The sequence below is a fragment of the Oreochromis aureus genome, linkage group 15 (genome assembly GCF_013358895.1).
Source record: "Oreochromis aureus strain Israel breed Guangdong linkage group 15, ZZ_aureus, whole genome shotgun sequence".
Lineage (NCBI taxonomy): Eukaryota > Metazoa > Chordata > Actinopteri > Cichliformes > Cichlidae > Oreochromis > Oreochromis aureus.
Genome location: NC_052956.1, coordinates 1,477,907 through 1,500,000, shown reverse-complemented (window position 1 = coordinate 1,500,000; position 22,094 = coordinate 1,477,907). Strand labels below are relative to the sequence as shown.

The following is a 22,094-nucleotide window of genomic DNA, read 5'->3' as shown; positions in this document are numbered from 1 at the left end:
TGTTCTAAGACATGAGGGAACTCGCCAATCAAATCCAAGGCTAAGCCCATGGCTAACTGGCTAACTGGCTGATCTGTCCCTCAGGAGATAAGCCAAGCTAATAAAACTTAACCTCCTTCTATCAGTGCAAACCATTTTGTTATATTAACTCATAAAGCTGACGTTTCTGTACAAAAACAAAAAAAAAGATGTTTTAATTGTCTTTTCTAAGGCTCTACAAACTACAAAAGGCTACAAAGGTTAGCTTGCATTGTTTAAAACAATTATTGAAGACAAGATGTTTCAACCACTTGGTAAACTCCACATCACCCAACCATGAACAGATTTGGGAATCTCTCCCTGTGTGACAGTCTGCATCTTCGACACAGTGCTAACACGGAGCATGGTGGTACCCAGCCTTCCATCATTTCAGCAATGCTGACTTTTGCAATTAGCTCACTTTAGTAAATGGTTTGGATTGTGTGGGCCACTGACGACAATACTGACACTTAAGAAAAAGACCAGAAGTTAAGCTCAGTGGTAAATCCAGATATTCTAAGCAAAGACTTCGGGTAAATGTGAAGGAATGGTTCACAGCAGCACTGGCCTCACACTCACAAATCCCTGTTTGCCGGCTTGATGTAACAGAAAAATCCTTCCAGTGTACTGTTGGCCGCGGGATACAGCAAGAAAGGAGGAGCTGGAGTGGAGCTGGGTTGCAAAGTGGCTTGAAGATGAGCAGCAACTGCGGCAGGCTGCTTACGTAGCACAATGTGAGATTTGCTGGTTTGATGTTTAGAAAGCCTCAGCTCATTCAGTGTACTTTTACTAAAGTAAAATATAAATGTCCATTTACTAGAAATGTGCTCTGTGACAGGACAGGGCAAAGGAAGCAAACTGTGTTAACCAATCAGGTGGCAGATCCTAAATTATTGCTGAAACAGAACATTTGGTGATCCCTGTGTATCACACCCACACCCCACCAAGCACAGTGTAGTCAGAACATGTCATTTTTGATAGGGGCTGTAATCTTCTACCAAACAAAAGAACACAACATGTGACTTTTTCAGACTTGTTTTACAACTGTGCACAAAAGCTTTTTTTTTTCCTTCTGGAACTGAGGCTGGTACTCACCTCCAAATGAAAATGCCGTGTATGCCTTCCAAAAGATGTGACCCATAGCGGGCAGAATATAAATGCACTGAAGAGGTGTTTTTGATGTTGGAAATATCAGGCACTCTCTTCAGCTCGATGGTAGCAGATGTCTACTCTACCATCTGCTTCAGACAGATATTGCGACTGTGTCCGCCTCTTAACATGAAAAGGACTTCTGAGCATCCTGCACTTACCTGCTGAATCCTCTCAAACTATTTTACTTGCTTAGAATATCTTATTTGATTTGTTCTGCAAATTCATGCCGTGCTGTGGATGGGCTATTGATTTAGTCTTGATGCAGAAATGAGAGCCAATACTAATAAGGAGACAGAGGAATAGACGTCTTGGATGGAGCCGCACAGTTATTAATATCATCTGTATTGAGCTCCTCGGGTCCTCAGATATGCTTGTTAGCAGTTCAACGGATAATAATCCTAACAGCCACCGCTCAAGCTGCCTTAGGCCTGCTCCCGTGTCCTTCTAACCCAGTCAACATCGTCCCGGATTCCCAACATCCGAACACTCCTCCGCGGGGACGGTGCTGCTGTGTAAAAGCCAGCTGTGCTCGGAAATCAGAGAAGAGAAGAAAGATGAAGAAGGAGATTGTCTATTAAAAAGTATAATGCAATCAGCAAGGGAGGAAAAGTGACCTTCTTGGGAAAAAGTACGGAGGAGTGTTCACCGTAGAAGTTATGTGATAGCGATGACACTTAGCTGTCTTCTGCTGAATTATGGGTGGATTAGAGCGGCTCTTTGGGTTGCAACACGATTCCCAGGCCCCCGGTCCTCCTCTCTACAGGATGTAGGGGTTAACAATGAGTTCATAACATGACCTTTCAAAAGCCTTAGTCAGCACACACTCCCTTTACCCTGACCTCCCCCTCCCGCCTCAGTCCTTCTTTTCTCTTGCTGAGACGGGGCCATCTCTCAGCTGAGATGAGTCAATGTTAGCACATTCTCTGCCATCGGTTCCTCTTTGTACTCTTCTTTGAACTCGCCGTGGCTTTGGCTGTCCCATCCCCTGCCTGTTTGGCGAATCTTTATTTCTGGCTCTATCAAGGGGAGCAGAGCGGGGAATAAAGACTACTCTTTCCTTTCCGACTCTTATCTTCTCTCTTTCGAGTCTCCAAAACCAACAGCACCCCAGCTTCTCCATCTCCCTTTTATATGTTTGGTCCTCTGCTGTGAGTGTGTCTGCAAACCTTGTATCCATCGGTGACCTGTGGCCATGTGGATAAGCTTGCCAAGTCCAGCTGGGCTTGTACAGCTTCCTGTGGAGTACATTAAAGGCTTGTAGAGGTCAGCTTTCTCGAACTCTGACCTCGGTGAACCACAATATCTGATTCCTATTACTTTGAACTTGCAGTACAGAGTGAGGTTGTTGTAATTAATTTCGCAAGATGACGAGCTGTGAATCTGGCCTTTGCTTTCATGCCAGACCATCTGGACTAAAAATATAATTCTCAGCTGATTTCCTGAACAACATGGATGACACGAACAATCGTCTCCATCAGCTTTTATTTTCATGTATTATATTATAGCAGCAGCATCTCCTGGGCTGAAGCTCATCGCATCTGGCCCTAAGCTGGCCCCCTGAGAGCTGTTAGAGGTTATCGCCCCTGAAAGCTACCCTCCACATGTGCTTCAGCAGCAGCCACACTGCAAAGATCTGTGTTTCCAATCCCGTAGAGGAAAGAGGGAGCATTGTTTCAGCCCTGCACCCCAGGGGAGTCAGGGGGATCTTTTACACGCTTGTGGTTTTACTGTAAAACATCTCTCTTTCTGCACTGACTGTGTGTCAGACAGCAGGAAGGGCTTGTCTGGGATTTATTGGCAGTTGCGGATCTGCAGATGATGGACGAACGCCCCTCTGGAGCGCAGGTCTTGTAAAAGGCAAAGGGTGGAATACCCCGTTAAAGTGGTGTTTATTTCCTTTGCATGTCTTGCAGGATTCCTCCTTCTCTCTCCATTAACATCACTTGTTTTCCCATCCAGTCATGGCCTACGTGCTCCTTTATCTCTATAAACAGGGGATTCACTGACACTCAGTGTTGTCTGGACACTATCAGCATGAGTGCATACATGTATCACAAATAGTTAATGTCATGTCTTCATGCTGTTGCTCCACAGAATTCATTGTTTTGTTTGGAGAAAATAGATAAGTATGTGTATATCATGCTGCTCACCTGCACCGCGCACAGTCCAACACCAGGCTTCATATTTCTGGAGCTTCACGTCGTCACGTCTTTATGCTCCACTCATTCATTCAGGTTTTCTTTTCAGTCTGTACCATGTAAAACAGTGATGGGAGAAGTATTCAGTCTGTCCACTTCTCAAGAAGAAGCGGTGCTAAAATGTTAAAACACTCCTTTACAAATTAAAGTTCTTCGGTCAAATTTGGTAAGAGTATCATTAAGATAATCAGCACAGCACAAATTCAAGAGAAGGAGAAGACGGTTGCTTCAGTAAATCCTCAGTTACTTAAGCAGCGGTACATTTATTTTGCAGTGGCATGGGGGCCAGCATTGTTATGACATTCATGATTATTGTATAATATTTATAACGACATTAACATTGCATTTAAGGCAGCATTGTGTTTTATACCCTCCAGTCTGGAAGTGTGGAGAAAGTACAGCATTTGTATCAGAAATACAGAAAGAATCAGAAAAATGTAGAAATACTCCTCTTACCATCCTGTTTATTACTCATTTGTACAGCCAAAAGCATCCAGCTTAAACACATACAGCACCACTACATTTATTACCTACAGCTAATTTACAGAGCTGCCATTTGTCACCAGGCGAGGCAGGCAGCTGCTTGGGGCCCCGAGGCAGCGGACCCCTCCCATCCCGAGTACTCACCAACTTTAAACTACAGCAGTGGCAAAGTTTGCAATGACAGTAGGAGAGAACCGAGCTCCCCGGGGGGCCCCCACTTGACCCCACTCACTCCCACTGTTAGTGACGACTCTGTTTAAACAAACCTAAAGACTGATGATAATCAGTGAAAGTGAAGAGGAGTTACCCTGGGAGTGAAGAAAGGAAGAAAGTGCTGAGCTGAACAGATGACGATTAAATGTGTTGCGTAACTCCCAACGTCGCATTCTTTCTGTTGTTTACATTATCTGATGAAGCTGCGTCTGACAGCGCTAACTGTCAAGCTGTAAATGCTAAGTTATGAAATTTAGATATAAAGACATTTGGATCCATACACTAAGTATAATGTATATTGGTGTAAATGACTGTGTGTGACTGTATGTGCAGTGTGGTGGGTGGATTTTATTGCATTTTCCGTGTCTTCAGAGGAGACTAATTGGTTTATGAGACTGTTTTCATTCTCTAACAAATAGTCAGTGAATGCTCTAAAAGTTTAATCCTCTATATTAGAATTATTACATTGTATTTAAGAAAGACTCTTATTTGATAGAAGCAGTCTTATTGTACTTATGTAACCAGGTCATACATTACATACTGTTATAATTAAACAAAATGTGTTCTAAACCCCAAACTGTTCCTGGTTTACCTGTAAGCCTGTAGTTATCTTCATCATCAGTTAGAGCCCCTCCTCATCCTTTTCTTCTTCTTTGGTGCAACCCTATACATTTGGGGTACCCCTTTGGCCTGTCCTGTGGGAGAGGTCGGTGTCATTTCTTTTCCAACACTAATTATGTTTTTACCCACCCTGATGTTTCTGATTGTGTGTTTTAGTTCGTTATTGTCATCATTACGCCTGCTGTACATATGTGGTGCATGTGTATGTGTATAGGCACTGCTAATGCTAGCACAAGTCTTGCTAGCTTGAAGTTGTAGTGGGTTGAGCTAACTCTCGTCCCAACTGTTTATATTTGGTTACAGGAGCTGGAGCGGGCACCTTGTTTACTTGGAGGTCTTTCTTTTTACCTTTCATTGTTAGACACAACGCAGGAACACACTTACACTGTTATATGTATAATATGCTATATTCTATGGTGGCCCTGAGAAGTCAAATGCACTGCAACTTGAGAAAACACCAGCAAACAAAAAAATGCTGCAAAAGCACACAAAACACAACACAAGTTTAATAAAACACAACAGGCGTGAGGAGGCAACAACGTGAAAGATGTGGACGTGACAGAAAGCAAAACATGGCAAGGACTGCACTGAGCCGTGCAGTGTGTTTGACCTCTCATGGTCACAGAAATATCATTTTATTAAGTAATTTATGCATCACTTACAGTATGTTTCTAATATCTTTCTTCAAAACAATTTAACATCTTTGGCATGAGCAGCCAATGAGAAGGATAAGGTGCCCCACACTCTGTGTGCTTTGCAGTGTAAAGATACTTTGTTTCATCTTCCAGTTTTGTCATTTCAGGTCAGTCAACAAAAACTGATATTATTATTGAGTTATTTTTTATTATTTTTTCCTAAATGTTGATGTACTCTGATTAAAGGGGACCCATGTGAATTTCTGCCCAGGGCCCCAACAAACTCTAGAATCGCCACTGCTAAATGTCCAGAGCCTCTGTGCAGAGCGTGAAACGGTGCAACAGAGGCAGGAGTGATAAAAGCTTCCTAACAAATCTCAGTTTGTTTACCAAAAATGCACAAACCACAAAACAACCCGACCTAATGTAGAGCTCCACCTCAGCGCAGCACAGCAGTGAATGCATTACAGTATTCTACGCTCTGCTGCTGCTTTAAGAAACAGCATGCATTCACAAGCAGTCAGTAGTGTTTGTGGATGCGTGGGTGAGAAGACATGGCTGGAAGGGCAAAATGAGAGAAATGCAGTGAAAAGAAAGACAGAGTGGAGGATAAGAGATTGGAAAAAACGGACAAATAAAGAGGGAGAAAGGAAGAAGTAGTGGTGGTGGTGAAAAATGTGGACCTACTGTGGGTGATTTATTCACATGTCTGAAATCAGTAGCAGTGAAAACTGCCTAATGGAGTCCTGTGGAACGTTCAGCAGCAAGAAATATTCCTGACTGTGCCAGGCAGCTATAGTCTTCTTGTTGGGCATATGAGGAAAACTAGAAATAAATAAATACTTTATTAGAAAAAGCAACATGTTAGATGTTCCTCCTCTGGCTGAACCTCTGTAACCATCTTAAAAGGCAAACTTTAAAGGTTCAGTTCGCTGGGGATTAAAAAAAATTCCCACTTTGAAATTTCAGCTTTTTCCCCATTAGGATGGAGTTGAAAGGATCTTTGGAGTATTAAAAAAAAATCCCCCCAAAATTACTCTTAAAAATTCATTGTGAGAATTTTCATAAGTGACCCTCCCTTCAGGTTTCTTGCTGGGCTGAAGCAGAATAAGTTCACAGCACTGTTTCGCCATTTCAGCCTCGCTGCTGCTTCCAACTCATTGTTGACTGCTGCTAATAATAGTCTCAGTTTGAAGTACAGTTTCGGGGTTTTTTTCTTTTTAGGTGATGACAGATTTAAACTTTGATTTTTCAAAGTTTCTCTGAATTTAAAAGGACTGAGACACAACAAAGAGACTTTTCTTATTTAGCAGATACGCTGATGCATAATTTTGTTCCCCTCAAGAAACATTCCTGCGACAGTGACACAAATCGCTAGAAATCTCAGTGGGGCCACTCAGCAGTGTTCAGTCATGGGACTAATCACTCAGCAGGGGTGATAATTCTGCTAAAAAAAATATTCAAAGGTGACAAACTCGAAACTTTTGAAGATGGCTGTGAGAACGCAAAAAACGGTTTTTATAGTCAGGTTTTTTTTCCAAGCCTGTGAATTGAAAGAATAGTGAAACTGCTGCCACATAAAATGAGCTTTTAATAAAGTCCAGGACGAGCCAATAGAGAAATATCTAGCAGACCAACCTAATCCTTTAAAACTCTCAGCCTATTTGGCAAAGACCTTATCATAATTATTAATGCCCAAAATGAATTTTTAGAGGACCGGGAAGGATATTTGGGCTGAAAACATAAAGTTAGATCCATATATTTTTGGACACTGTGATGTGACTTATTTTAGCTGTGTACCACAACATGTTTAAGTTACAGTTACAGGAAGAAAATGGGCTTAAAACACAGACTCTCAGCTTTCATTTGAACAACGCTGCATTAACGATTATTTTACACAGTCCTCTATTTTCAGGGACTCAAGACAAAGTGGACAATTCACTTAAAAGTTGTTTTGTGGGCAGGTGCGGGCTTTCGTCTTCATTATTTCTTCATAAATTAAGGAGGTAAAAGGCCTGGAGTTGTTCCAAATGTGACATTTACACTTGGAAGCTCTTGCCGTGCACTCACACCGTGCAGCCAAAGGATCTCACGGTGCAAGTGAAATGTGTCATTCCTGGGTTAAAAGAAAAATCCATTACAGAGATGGCAGAAAAACTAGCTCGACACATTCACAGAAATCCACTGAGAGCAACACGGATGGCTGATCACAGGATCCTTTCCATGGTAAAGAAAACCTGCCTCACAGCATCCAGCTGGATGCAGAACATGTTGGCCAAGCTTGCCATTAAGCACCACTGTGAAAGGAAAATACAGATGATGTGTTCACAGACTTTGTTTGTGATCAGCCAAAGTCAAAGTTCACTGGACAGACAGTAAATGGACTGATTCTTACATGAGGCTTTTCTATTCTCCCGGAGTACTCAAAGTGCTGTACACAACATTCACCCGCTCATACAAGCACTTCTAAACTCTAAACTAATAAACATTCACACTCTGATGAACGCGTCGGAGTGTGAATGTGTGTTCAGCATCCGTGTGCGGAGATGCACATGGATGCTGAACACAGATCAGGTATTTTTGAAGATAAGATGTGAAATGTTCAGCAGTGGTCGAGTCCATTAACTGATCCTGACATTCTGCTGCATTTTACTACCTGAAGGAAGAAAGATCCACAAATGAAACACCAACAGCTACAGATGAGTAGCTGGTGTGTAACTGATCACAGTTTTTGGGATCTCCACAGGTTCCAGATTTAGTCGTCGTTGCTTGCAAAAGATTCTGAATATTAACTCCTGGTGATTGTAGTACAGCTGATCTACTAAGAGTACCAAAGACGTGACTGAATAGGGGAACTTGTACACAGTGCTGTGCAAAAGTTTCAGGCCGGTGTGAAAAAATGCTGTAAACAAAGAAAGCTTTCAGACATATAAATGATTGTTTATCGGCCCCAAATGTGTTCAACGAGCCCAAACACAGCCAGAGTCATTAAGAACTATCTTCATCGTAAAGAAGTACTAGAAGTGATGGTACGGCCCCCACAGAGCCCTGAGCTCAACATCATGGAGTGTGTCTGGGATTACATGAAGAGACAGAAGGATGTGAGGAGGCCTACATCCACACAAGATCCGTGCTTAGTTCTCCGAGATGTTTGGAGCGACCTACCAGCCGAGTTCCCTCAAAAACTTTTTCCTCACCTGCCTTAAAATTTTGCACAGCACTGTATGTAAAAATCGAATGCATTTGTGTTCAACCTTTCAAATTAAAGCTAAAGTTCTGCACTTTACGCTCATCTCATCACTGTAACTCGTGCATGTTTTGGTGCATCACATAAATACCAGAAAATGTGCCTGTTTCCAAAACTACACTATTATACAGTATTCATAAAATGTCCTCATCGAGCACAGAACACTGTAAATATTTGTGCGTATAAGCTGGAAGAAAGCCAAACATTTAAAAAGATATTGTATCGTTTAGTTTCAAGACCCAACCGAGGGAAATGTCAATCCTCATAAAGAAGTTCCGAGTGTATCTAACCGGAGATTAAATGACGCATGGAAGTAGTTTTTAATTGTTTGAAAGTACTTTTGGATGTTTTTTCCTCCCGAGTTAATCCATGCCCAACTCGGCACAAACACTGCATCAGATTTGCTGAAAAAACTGTTTGCTGCATGTAAAACGAGGCCACTGAAGGATAAGCGAGAGGAAACTTAGTGTGCGAAGAAAGGTTCTTGAAAAAGCCCGAAACATTTTCCCACCAGTAAACTCCAACAACACTACAGCCATTATTGAGTTTCCACAATATGTGAAAATATCAGTCCAGCCAACCTGGCCCGCAGTGTTGCTGCATGAGAGGTCTTCTCGGGTACAAAATGTTGGACTGGGACACCACGGTTAGGGAAAAATTTCCATAACTTACACTGAGGAGAAAAAAAAGACTGTTGGACGGAGAAACAGAGCACAGCGAGATCCAACCTCCACAAAAAGCATAAGAATAACTCGACTCAGTCCAAAATCTTAACATGGAGAGAACACACAGTTGTTTGGCTCATCAACAAGGTAGGAAAGAGCAGCCACCATAGTTAATAACAGTTAACTATGTTTAAGCAATTTTTAAGTGAAAGATGATGCCACTAAACTCGGGTTCATTTGAACCCAAACTACATCCTACCTGAGCAGAAGCTGGACCCGGCCTACGTTAAGCTCCGGGTATCGAGTGGCTCCTGCATCAGACTGTAATGCGCGTGATAATGAGTACCATCAACAATGAAAAGTAGACGCTGTAGTCAGCTTTATTTTCACACTATACAACAGCACAAAACCAGATGATACACTTAAAAGAGATGTGACGGGGAGATCGAGAAACAACAGGTCCATTCATCAGACTCTCTCTGAGCTCAGCCCGCGAAGGAATAAAAGAGAACGAAGGAAAAGCTGCAGGAATAAAAATAAATCCAACGTTATTTAGGAAAAACACAACCTCACCAAATGTAAGAGGAAAATAAATGAGACCCTGACTGTGTTTGTGAGCCAGTCTGGCTGCATTTGAAACGACTGGTTCTATAAATAAGATTTGTTTTCAGCATCTACATTTGAAGCAGTTTAGCATTTCAAGACGATGTCAGCGCAGGTAAGGAGCTCTAATGCAGCTCATCTTATTACCAACAGCTGACACAACAGTCTGTTTCAGAGAGCTCGAACACTCGCATGGAGCTTTTTTCTGCAGTTTTGCCTTATCTGCTTTTGACTGTTATCACTATGCGTATAAAAGCATTGCATTAATCAAAGACTGCGTGTCACAAGGTGCTTTTGCAACTCTTCATGTGGAAGATTAAACGCACGGTCTGAATGTATTTCGGCTAATCCGCAGAGCTTACTCTTGACCTTGTAAACAATAGCTGGCACAGTAATGCCAGAAAACGTCCATTTGAATAGAAAAAATCATTCAACTTTTTAAAGGCACTGACAACCTAATGTTTGCACGGCCCTTTGTGGATAAAATAAGAAAAGTTTCTTCTGTATTTTCCTTGTACTAAGAACAGGTTGACCCGTTTTTCCCCAGTGTCATGGTTCTTTCACGTCAACATCTTCATTCTGCAGCAATCCCAGTTATCAGATATCGTACCTTGTTGCTTCTTACCATGTTTCCTGAGCCCTCAGCAGTAATGCGAGGCAGTACTTGCTATTAATACAGGGCCAGTATTGCAGATACTGATACTTTTATCCTATAAAGGGAACTTTTGTAGGGCAGAGCAGTGTTTCATGGTTTATGATATGAACCATCATTAGTTCTAAACACATTTTAATGACCACTACACAGCAAAACACAATCTGCCCACCTCTATTTAACACCTGCGAGAATTACAAAAGTAATAATACAAGAATCGCAGTGTGTCATTTTGTGGTCTTCCTCCCCTCACTCCAATCAGTCATATCAGATCGAGACCGTTCTGATTCCCAACGCGTAACATACCGATGATTTGTCTCGTCCCGAGGTGTCCCATAGGATATGCACCAGATTGTTGATCAGGCCCCTCCCTGAGCCTGGCTCTCCTGGAGGTTTCTTCCTGTTAAAATGGAGTTTGATTCATAAGGGGTCATATCATTGTTAGTGATCCCTGTTTTGTTTGTATTATTATTGGGTCTGTACCTTACATCATAAAGTGTTGTTGTGATTTGGCACAATATAAAAAAAATAGCTGATTTGACCTGTATTATAACAGCAGATTGGAGGACAAGCACTGAGTGACTTCAGGCAAGTTCATCTTCAGCCAAGCGCTAAAGCACACCTTGTCTTAATGAGGAACCGAATATATTTCTTTAATAATAAATATAAATATAATATAATTATAAATATAATAAAACTAGAGGCCATGAAGGCTATAGATTAAGGGGATATTTTCCACACACCTCTACACAGTCAGACTTCTTAATGACTCTAAAAAGCCGACCGACAGAGGGAATGCAGGTTTAAGACATTTCTGCATTGGCTTCACTTTTCAGCGACATACTTGAATGTATTTTGTTTTTCAGGCTGTGAGTTTGTGTTGACTTGTGTGCGTGTTCTACCTGCACCCCGAGGCGCTGCTTTGACACCAGCCAAGGCAGGCGAGCAAATCATTTTAAGTTTTTGGAAAAGCATCTCCTCCAAATGCAGAGTGCTAACAGTAAGTTCAGGATTCCACTTGTAATTGATGACACTGTACGTGCATTGGAGTGTAAAGATACCCTGTTACAAAACACGCTGTGTTCCTGTTTTGTCATTTCAAGTTCAGTCAAAAAGCAAAACATTCAGTTATTAAATTGATACATTTATGTATTTCTAACACAAATGAAATGCATAAATGTATCAATGAATTCTTATTGCATTTGTTTCTGTGAATTATCACCTTGGGTTGCAACAGACTGCCGTCACCACTGCATGCACCAATTCCTCACAAACAGCCGTCAGCGTGTAAACATATGACTTATAATACTTGATGTACATTAAAAAAACAGAATGTAAACAGGGCCTGAAGAAGCTCAGCAGCTTTATGTCGCTGAGACTGCAAAGATCTGTTCATGTACCGGATCGTGTGATAAACTCTGACCAAACTGGCTCTGATTCTAATCACTAAGTGATCTGTTATGTCAATTCAGTTCAATTCAATTTTATTTATATAGCGCCAAATCACAACAGAAGTCGCCTCAAGGCGCTTATGTCATTAACTTAAATAATTAGTTGTTAAACAATTATAATATTTCAACAATCACAATAATATTTTACGCACTCATTTGCACGGTCAGTCAGCCGGTGTAATAGGAAGGAGCCTGGTTTGGTTAGTGAGCTGTATGGACGATCAGTGAGGGGGAGAGTCACAGGACATGGCTATACTCAGTGCCAAGTGAATTTTTGAGGCGGTGCATTTGATGCGTTTGGAAAAAAAGAACACGAGTCTACACGGATTCATTGGAAAAGTGAATTCTGTAATTGCCTGAGTTAAATATTTAGTTATCAGGAGAAAAACAAAAGGTTGTTTCCTTTGTTTATCTGAGATCAGGAGAATGCCAGTAGGGTGCCACTACATGGCTGCCAGTGGGAGCTCGGCTCTACTTAAGAAGACCCGAGCTCAACTGTGGGCACCAGTCTCCAAAAGATGCTGTTTTTTAAAATTGCATTTTATTTTTCATCGTCTTTATCGTCTTGGATCGTGCATAGGGTTATTATCGTATGCATGATTCATGCGTGAAGGCGGCTCACCGCTAATTTGCCTTAATAGAGAACGATGTGCACGCCGCTCTCGCTAAGCTTAGGTTTCATTCTCACCTCGGAGAAACAGAAAATAAAAAGACCTTGTTCACTAATGTATGATCCATGGCACTCAAGAAAAGAAAGGTGTGCTTATTTTTACACAGGAGCGTGGATTAGTGAAGCGGCCTCTCTTTCTATAAGAAGCCAACCGCTATTATGACTGCGATAACCAACCACGCGCTCCTGGCTGCTCTCCTGTGGTGCAAGGCGCACTGCAGGCAGCCGCCGCTACTTTTATCTGACTCCTTATTTTTCACAGCCTCATTAATGAGAATAATGACAAATAAAAGAGAAATTAAGTGCTTTAGAAATGTGGTATCTGTCCTGTTTATGCCTGTGGTATAGTTGGCACGCTGCATGCCAGCATGCACAGATGGCCTCTTGTCATCTGCAGTAACTGATTTAAGCTTAAAACGTCAAGATCAAAGAGCATTTATCAGCTGACTGTACTTCAGTCAAGGAAACATGGACAGATATTACACTGGGCCTTTCTGATGGAGCGAACAGTCAAAACCAGTTCTCTTCATTTCGGGAAAACCGGCCCGGCTGCATGTTCTCACACAGGTCCACGTCAGCGATCGCCCGCAGACTGTGGACTTCGTCATTAACTCGAGGGTTAAGGGTTGTCGTCACGGCTCTTCATGGAAAACGAGAGTCATTTTCAGCAAATTATCTCCAAATCAGGCTTTTTGTTTTCACAGCATAATTTAACCTGTTTTCACAAGAAAAAGACATGAATAATGTGTGAGCTCAAGCTAATGGCAGCGAGAATAATAACTGGCTGTACAGGTATTTGGCGTCTGCAGGTTTGCATTCACTCGCAGAGGCTCAGGAGCTGAGAGCTGGCCACTGGTGCATATTCTAGGCTTTGGTTGAATAGTTAGAGGTTTTTGCCAGTCTCAAGTCCTTGGCTGTCATTGCAAGTTTTCCTGTGTGCACACCTGTGGTCACAGTTCATATGATTTTGATCCATGGCATCCATATGACATCTCACAGACCACAGCCAGCTCGCCATAAGGTTGCAATCAGTCTAATACAGAGAGAAGCTCACTAACCAAGTCACTAATCATCCTCAACTAACTCTGTTTACCAGGCAAACATCACGCCACACAGTTATTTATGAAACAGAAACTATTTCTACACTAATAAATGTACACCACCGAACAGCATGCTGGGTAATGATAGCTGTCCAGGCAGCATTCTGGTAGCAGATTGGAGCAGTGCCATTGCTACAGTGCACACAAGACCAGAGCAGAGAGCTGGAGAGAAACAGCACAGAGGCAGGTCAGAAAAAAAATCTGTCTTTTAATTTTCTAAAAGGAATCATTCTGTTGTCGTTCGTGGTCGTGCCGCCTCTGTCCTGTTCTCTGTGCTCGAGCGATCTGTACTGGAAACCTGATTTGTTCCACTCGTGGGGCATCGGAACAAAGAAGCGTACAGAAGCACGTCAATGAAACGTATGGAAAAATCTATAAAGTCTTATCTTTGATTGTATTTATGAAATACGATACTTTCTTTTGTATTAAATGAACAATCTTTGGTTTTTTAAACAATGCATTAAAACCAGATTTATTTCCTGTTTGGATTCAGGACTCGGACACCCCTCAACTTTTTTCTGGTGACACTGGATCCTCCCCTATAATTACATTACAACAGGCCTCTGCTACTGGCGACTCCTTCTCTCACCTCTTCTCACTCTCTATGTCATTATACACCACGCTGCATTTAATTATTAGCTATTGTTAATCTCTGGCTCTCTACAGCGTCTTTGGCCGCCCGTCCCTGTGCCTGGTTCTGCTGCAGGTTAGTTCCTGTTGAAAGGACGTTTTTCCTTCACACTGTAGCCAAGTGCTTAGTTATGGGAGTTTCCCCTGTATTACTATAGGGTCTTTAAATACCTGTTGTTGAGATTTGGGCTATATTGAACTGAACTTATTCCTGATCTGATAAAGAAAGTGTAGGAAACTAAATTCATTATCTATGAACCAAAAAGTTGGTAAAATATTTGTAAAGGTTTAGAAAATAACTGTAACAAATATTTAAGCTTTTTTATACATAAGGAAATTAAAAAATCATGCAGATTTATATTCATTGTCATTCTGGTAGTGATGTAATGATCATTGAGGTATTTTTAAAATGTAAACTGAGAAATAGTGACTTTGAAAGCGTGCACGAGATCACTTTAAGCTATTGTTCAAATACTGCTGCACTTAAGACACACAAAGAGAGAGATGGCAATTAAAGAAATCAGCCTCGAGAGAGATAACAGCTCCTCGCAGAAATGAGTAAAAATAAAGAGACTTGATTTCCGTATAACATTGGCAGCGATGTGAACATGATGCACAGATGTGACCTAACAGCAGTTTTAATAGCACGCTGGAGAGATAAAGACTCATTTTTAAGTGGTGACAAGAAGACAGCATGTTTTCACACACTGAACAAATCAGGTTTCCGGCAGGAAGCAGGTCACATGAAGATAACGTGTTAGTGCAGATTCATGAGAGTTTTAATAAGTCGGTGCAAACACCAACGAGCTGCTGTGGTGACTTTGTCTCAATAAAGTCAAAGTTACTAAAGAATTTGATTTATTTAACAGAAGACTTTTAATAGAAAGTATCATATAAAACTTTATGTAGTCAAATACATGATGATGTCATGCGTTTGAGTCCTGACGGATGATCTATCACGCATACTATCGTTAACACAGTCATCAAAGAAAGATTGTATATATGCCTTATCTTATCTATAATAACATTGATAATAACACTGTTCGTTTATTAAATACTTCTCTGCAGCCTCCAGGCAAAACAAGCAGAGTATCCCTGATTTATACACACAGTATTCAACCAGCCAGAAAGACCATCTTTCTGTCTGAGTGTGTTTCCATGGTATCATTTGGTCTTTTGTTCAATACTTTGCAGGATCTGATCGAGCCAGTTATGACCGTGAAAATAATTAAAAGGGTCGAGAGAATGAACGGATAATTGGGTCAGCCTGTAGGGTCACCGCTGTTGGAAACGCTCATGTAAAAAGACAAAGAGGATGCAGCTGCGTGCAAAGTTTCCCGCTGCTCGCTGCCAAGTGGTGAAAAGATGTACATTTAACCTCACCTCTTTCACGCCGTGACCTCACAAATTCAGATAGATGTTCGCCAGTCGCTCTCTATTAGACTCGGAGAAGAAGCAACGTGTGGTGTTGTGCAGTGTGGACTAGCTGGACTTTTTGTTAATTAATTGCCTTAACCTCTGAGTGAGACCCCTAAGCCTGTATCCCTTAGTGGGCTACCTTTAATTCAAGTCCAAGACTAATAATAAGTCAAAAGTCCTCTATGCTGTACGTCACCGCTGGACAGGCGCCAATACTGGCTTCAGAATCCAGGCCAGCTTAATCCCATTTCATTAAGTAAATATTCCCATTTAGGTAAACGGCTCCCTCCTCAGCCTGAGCTACATGTGCTGACTTTGTATACAAAGCATGCCGATACACACAGACGGTTCAGTTACTGATCGACTAATTATTAGAAAGAACAAAGCCTGCGATCAAAGTGCCTCCGAGTGTATTATGATTACTGGCTTCAGAAACAGCAGCTAATTCACATTCACTTAGCATCGGTCCTGTTAGTAAAGACGGATCCTTGAGACGAATAACAGAGAAAAAGCAGATCCGAATAGATAAATAGGGCTTTCACGCCATCCTCTCATTCAGCAGCCATAATCAGCACCTCCTCCCACACGAGGACTCGCCATGACTCAAATGTTCATCAGATTTTCCTCGGTTCGAGTTATCTCATCGCCCCCCCACCCGCTATTTGTGTTGAATATTTTATGTCGAGTCACGGAGTTTCATTTCCTAATGTCAACACCCACACAAACTGTCATAGCGGCTGCTCAGCCAGGACAATGCCGTGACTCAGACGCACAAGAGAGAGAACCTGTTTTCTCCGGATTTCAACAGTGTGACTTCTGTGCAGCACTTTTCTTTATGAGAAAACCATTTGTGCCTTTTTTAAGTCACCAGCAATCCTCAACCTGTGTATATCTTAAAGACATCATAGAAACAAACTGCTGTTTGTTTCATGTAAAATACATAAACTATGGAAAATATCCCCGACCCAAACCCAACGCATGTGTAAAAACGACTCTGGTCAAGAATCTCCTGCTGGCACATTTCAGCATTTCCACTACGTAACCTTTCAGCATGATAAGGTCTAAAATATACAAGAAGGAACAATAATCTAAACTCCATAACGCTCAACATGAATTTTATCTCCTTATAAGCTTATTGCTTAAGCTCCATCTCTAACTAGCAGCTCGTAATTGGAGAACTAAATGCAACTGTAAAAACCCACCCTGGACCTGTGAGTCTGCCTTTTTTATAGCTATAACTTTAAATGTCACCAGCTTCAATGTGTTCTTGACAGCAGACATGTATTTAAAAGTCAGATCCAACATCCAGCTCAAAAATTAAAAGATTAAACTTCTGTCACTTGAACCTCGGAGGCTCTGATTTCAGATATATTTAATTTAATGTAAGTCTCTGAAACATTGGAATGAAATGAAGTCCAAACTGTCCTCCAACACAGAGCTCACATTGTTTTGAATGGTTCTTTCATTAGGCTGCTGTTTTTCTCTCTACTGACTGTTTTGTGAATGTTTCTCATATTAATGTTATTAAGCTACAGGGTTATGTTATATTACTTGACACAGACTGTACGGTTTACTTAACTTTAAACAGATTGTAAGATAGCAATAAAGATGCATAAGCAGTCTAATAATAATCAAAGTATGTCTCCATCTTTCATACAGTTTTATGTTTTCATACAGATTTGTGGTCGTGTCACATAAAAACATGCATGCCTAGTTTTGGATGCTTCCTCAGTGACACCCTGGCAGTGTTTGTTGGATATTTGACAGCAGTAAAAATCATCCTGGCCCAAACATAAAGGCACATGTTTTTTAAAATTTGATACTGTTGCACAGGTGCTGAAAGTTTTGTTCAACGAAGCTGTTCTGTACATGCCGTGTCTGCTGGCATCTTATATAGAACAGCTGTGACAAACATCCAGTGGACACCTGACTCCCTCCGGTTCCGGCACCAAGAGTCGGGCATTCAAGGGGAATCCCGAAAAACTGAAACAGGGTAAGAGCATATGAGTGAGCATGAGAAAAAGAGGTCAGAGGTGCCTTGAGGGAAGGTGTCTTGACACAGACACTGAGGTATGAAATATGGCAGTAATGGTGGTAACACTATCACCTCACAGCAAGAACATTCCCAGTTCAAATCCCAGCCGGGGTCTTTATATGTTCCCCCTTTTCCTCGGAATACTCCAGCTACAGTCTAAAGATGTGCTACTTTGGATTGGCCATACATGTGAGCGAAGATATATTATTATAAAGATTAAATGGAACATAAAAAACAGTAAAGAAAGGCAAAAACTGACCTGGACCGAACTGTGAAGGCATGAAATATGAACAGTAAATAAAAGTGAAATCAACACAACTATTAGAGTTTAGGGAAAAATACTTGTAAGTATTATAGAACACATATCTGTTAATATTTGGTAATTATAAATGTAACATATGTGAATACAAGCACTATGAGGTTTTGTGATTAAAAACAATCAAGTTATGGGTGAAAGAACATGTTCTTCTCAATATACATAAACGGGAAAAAAGATTTTTCATCACTGTATTTTAAACTAAGCAGATTCATATCAGTCTACACAACACAAGCTTGGTTGAATAGATTCAGATACAGAATCCAAGTCGGTCTATCCGGTCTTTAAGTGATGACGTATGAACCCTGCTTCTGTGTTTAATAAGGCTGTTGTGTTTTTAACATGTTTTAATGCTTTGTATCCTGAACAAGCCCCTAAAAACAGTCAGTGATCCCTGTCGGCCTCTCTCGGTTTTTATCACCACTGTTTATTTTAAAGCTCAGTTTTAAACCCTTAGATGTAACTACAGCCCAGCCCATGCAGCAGTATATTAATGACTAACCTGGTATTGTGGATGGATTATCTCAGTTGTTCTCCTGACTGAAGTTTGGTCCGTTTACAGCATCCTGCCATGCGATTGCATTTGTCCCTAACCATCGGGAACCCTCACGTTACTTTTATCGAGTGGGAAAAAGTTAGCGTTCATCCTCCAGCTTCACTGTGTTTATGCTATGCTAACATAGCTGTGTCGCTAGTGATCACGTAGCACATCATTATATAGCAGCTAGCCCAACTTCAGTAACCCTACAAACGTCACTGCTGTTTAGTTTTCTGTCTTCATTTATGTTGGAAGTGATAGCAGAGCTGTACGTTTGAATGTGTCAGAAATCTCTGTCAGAACATGCTATATCATGTTTAGGTGGAAGCTAGCGAGCTAACTTCCTGCTAACTTCTAACTCCATTAAATGTAATAAATCCTGTTTTCATGGATGCCTGGATGTTAAACTTAATTGTTACACCTGGTAAAGCAGCAACACTGATCATTTTATTAAAGATGAAAGAATTTAGACAGTTTTTAACTCTCAGTGATGCTGCAGTGTTCGTTTGACTTTGGGACCTGAAGCAGAGTTTGGGTCCAAACACGGCTAATGACATCAGACTTAAAGAGCAGATACAGGACCTCAGGGGCGGGGTTTGCCTGTGTGTGCTGCATGTGTATTTTGTCCTGTTGATGGACGTATTCTGTGACTTCATGTCCTTTTTTGGCCCACACACATGACGAGGAAACCAGATGATAATCCTCATTAGCTTGTTGATTTTGTTGTTTTTTTCTTTTTATAGCTGTACAGCACTTTGGCCAATTGTCACTGTTTTTAAATGTGCTCTATAAATATATATAAATATCATGTTGATTTGACTTTTGTGTTGCTGTTACACTGAGAACAGAGTTCACCTGATCAATGATTAAAGTGAGTAACTGCCATTCATGTTGAGCTGAGACTGGAAAACAAACCCAACAAAACTATAAATGTAAAGCAAACAAATGAAGCTTGTGTTGAGCCCTGCAGACGAAAGATAAGATGAACTTAACCGTTTAACAAAGCAGATTTGCTTTTACTGTTTCACTAAACAATAGTAAAAGCTGTAAGTGAATTGCACTTCATAAGCCCGGCTTCCAGATTTGATTTTAGACGATTCATTTTAGGTCAACTCTGCACACCTGAATAGCGCGGCACACAGACTATGCTCTTCTTTTTTTTAGTTGTTTACTTATTTACTGCTTTGTATTTAATTTGCTTGATGTATATAATTCACTCACTTACTGTATATAATGTCCTCTTTATGCCCTCAACTGTGCATAAAGCGTTTCAGGACACATTTCATTTCACTGCATGTTTTACTCGTATAACTATGCATGTGACAAATAAAGAATCTTGAATCAATGACAGATGCATAGAGGGAAAAAAATGAGGAGTAATATAAACCATGTAATATTTAATATATATTATAATACAGTATATTAGATGTGAGGAGGTTGTGTTAAATGATTCAATACAAAAACCCGCAGCCCTTTGCCACATGTCCTCCGCTCTTCACTGCGTCTATGAAATAAAGCTGAAAAAGGCCCAAAAAATATTTACTTTTTTTTTAAATGATTACAAAAATTCTTGTCTCTTCATATTGAAATTTTCGGCTAATTTAAAAGTACATATTATTTATATATTTACAGTATGTGTGAAGAGACAGTGATCACAGGTTGTTGTTTCTTTCCTGTGACCCATACGCCGCAGTCACTGGACCACAGCTTTATGAACATTTGAGCAACAACTCTGAACAGTAGCTGAATGGGAGCCATTAATCACTACAGGAATCCCAGTCATGGGTGGGCTGTTACTGGCTTTAACTTCACCCTGTTTTTGCCGCCTCATCCATAAAAAATTAAAGGTAGAAATCGAAACGCAACATACCTGAAGTAACGATCACACCACTGATACATTTAGGTTAAACCTGAACAATACCATTAGCCTGTGTGCTTGCTATGCTATGTGCAGAAATGGTCTTTGCTTAGAAGATTTACATACAAATTATCACATTATATAAGAGTGCACTACTGCAAGATGTACAATTACCACACAAATAAAAGCCCAAATAGTAAAAATTACCTAAAAAACTAACACCAGCTATGTTAGAGCCACTTGCTTAAATTGATTAAAGGACCTTGTTTGCAGTTACAGTGTGCAGTGCTCCACCAACCTCAGCTGTTGGTCTCCTACCACATATTTTAAACCACAGCACAAAGAAAGTGAGATAGTGAGTCATGGAAAAGCAATAAATCGTAGGTGAGACTAAGCAGCAGGCACATGAAGCCCCCTGCAGCTTAACCACTAATTTCAATTTTGACAAAATAAGTGCACACCTCCTCAGATGAACCCCAGCATGGATATCACAGACCTTACTTCTTACTTTAAATGTACATGTACAGCCATTATAAAGCGATCCCTACCGCTAATTGGAGCTGTTTCCAACATATGCTGTTAATAGAATATTATTTTTGCACATCTGCAGAAGCACTTTGGCTGGTCATTAGCTTGCCCAGGTTGAAAACTGTGGTTTGGACAAACGAGCTTTTACTCTATTTCCCCGAATCTGGATTTGTGTTCCACACTTAATTTATAGTGAAATATGTGGAGGCTGAACACATGGCTGTCTGCTGTTGACCAACACTGTGGAGCGATAACAACTTGGGGTTGTATTTAGCTTTCGCCTTGTGTGTGGGAGTGTGCGTGCATGTTAGAAACACAGTACCAGTCTGACGCCAGCACCGCAGGCCGTCTGGTCTCGCCTCAGCCCCGTTCCCCACCCTCTGTCCTCCGTTTTACCTAACAGCAGACATCCAGTCACACACATGTTTAATCCCCTCGCTATGTAAGAGGCAGTACAGAGAGGCGCTCGTCACCCTACCTGTCAGGCGATTGCGGATTCTCAAACACGTCAGCGGCCCGATGGGAAGTCCCTCCGGTTCAGACCTCAGCTTTGCTCCAAGGTAACGTCTGAGTTTGGTCCACTCCACCAGAGATAACGGTTTAAAAAATCCCCCCTTAAAAGCCACTGATATGTGTCATATTTGTTTATACAACATGTCCTACATTATGGGAGCAATAAAAACGTCTTCCTAATCTAGACAAGCGAAAATGTCATTGAGAGCGCACGAGCGCGAAACAATCTCTAGTCACTCCGTTTATAATGACTTGGAATACGAGTCTGGCAAGTCAATGATACAGTAGACTGTTTGAAATCAAATTTATATGCAACAGCTGCATATTAGAAAGGCCTCCATATCCCAGTGAAATCAAACAAATACAAGATCTGTCAATCAATATCAGTGAAACAGCGACATGATTTTGTTTATCTTGCCTAAGCCTCCATTCCAATGAGGAGAAAGTAGAGGCAGCCAATGCAAGAGTGCAAAGCAAACGCTCTGTTTTCCCTCCCATTGCATCCAGTGACAGGGAGAACAAATAGCGAGGATTTGCAAATGCTCTCAC

The 22,094-nt window shown here is 41.1% G+C and overlaps 1 long non-coding RNA gene across 3 annotated transcripts in view; it reads right to left on the bottom strand.

Annotated features, from left to right (window-relative positions):
• The window catches only part of LOC120433118, a 23,150-nt gene extending 1,263 nt beyond the window's left edge, over positions 1-21,887 (bottom strand). The window contains exons 1-5 of one of the 3 annotated variants that reach the window (XR_005608330.1): positions 21,511-21,887; positions 21,355-21,428; positions 4,657-4,759; positions 3,321-3,418; positions 1-3,154 (exon numbers count right to left, since the gene is read on the bottom strand). The exon at positions 1-3,154 is cut by the window's left edge and continues 1,263 nt beyond it. This is a non-coding gene — a long non-coding RNA (uncharacterized LOC120433118). The remainder of the gene's footprint in view (positions 3,155-3,320; positions 3,419-4,656; positions 4,760-21,354; positions 21,429-21,510) is intronic. The other 2 variants (XR_005608329.1, XR_005608331.1) reach the window with 2 other exon arrangements.
• Between the last annotated feature and the right edge of the window lie 207 nt (positions 21,888-22,094).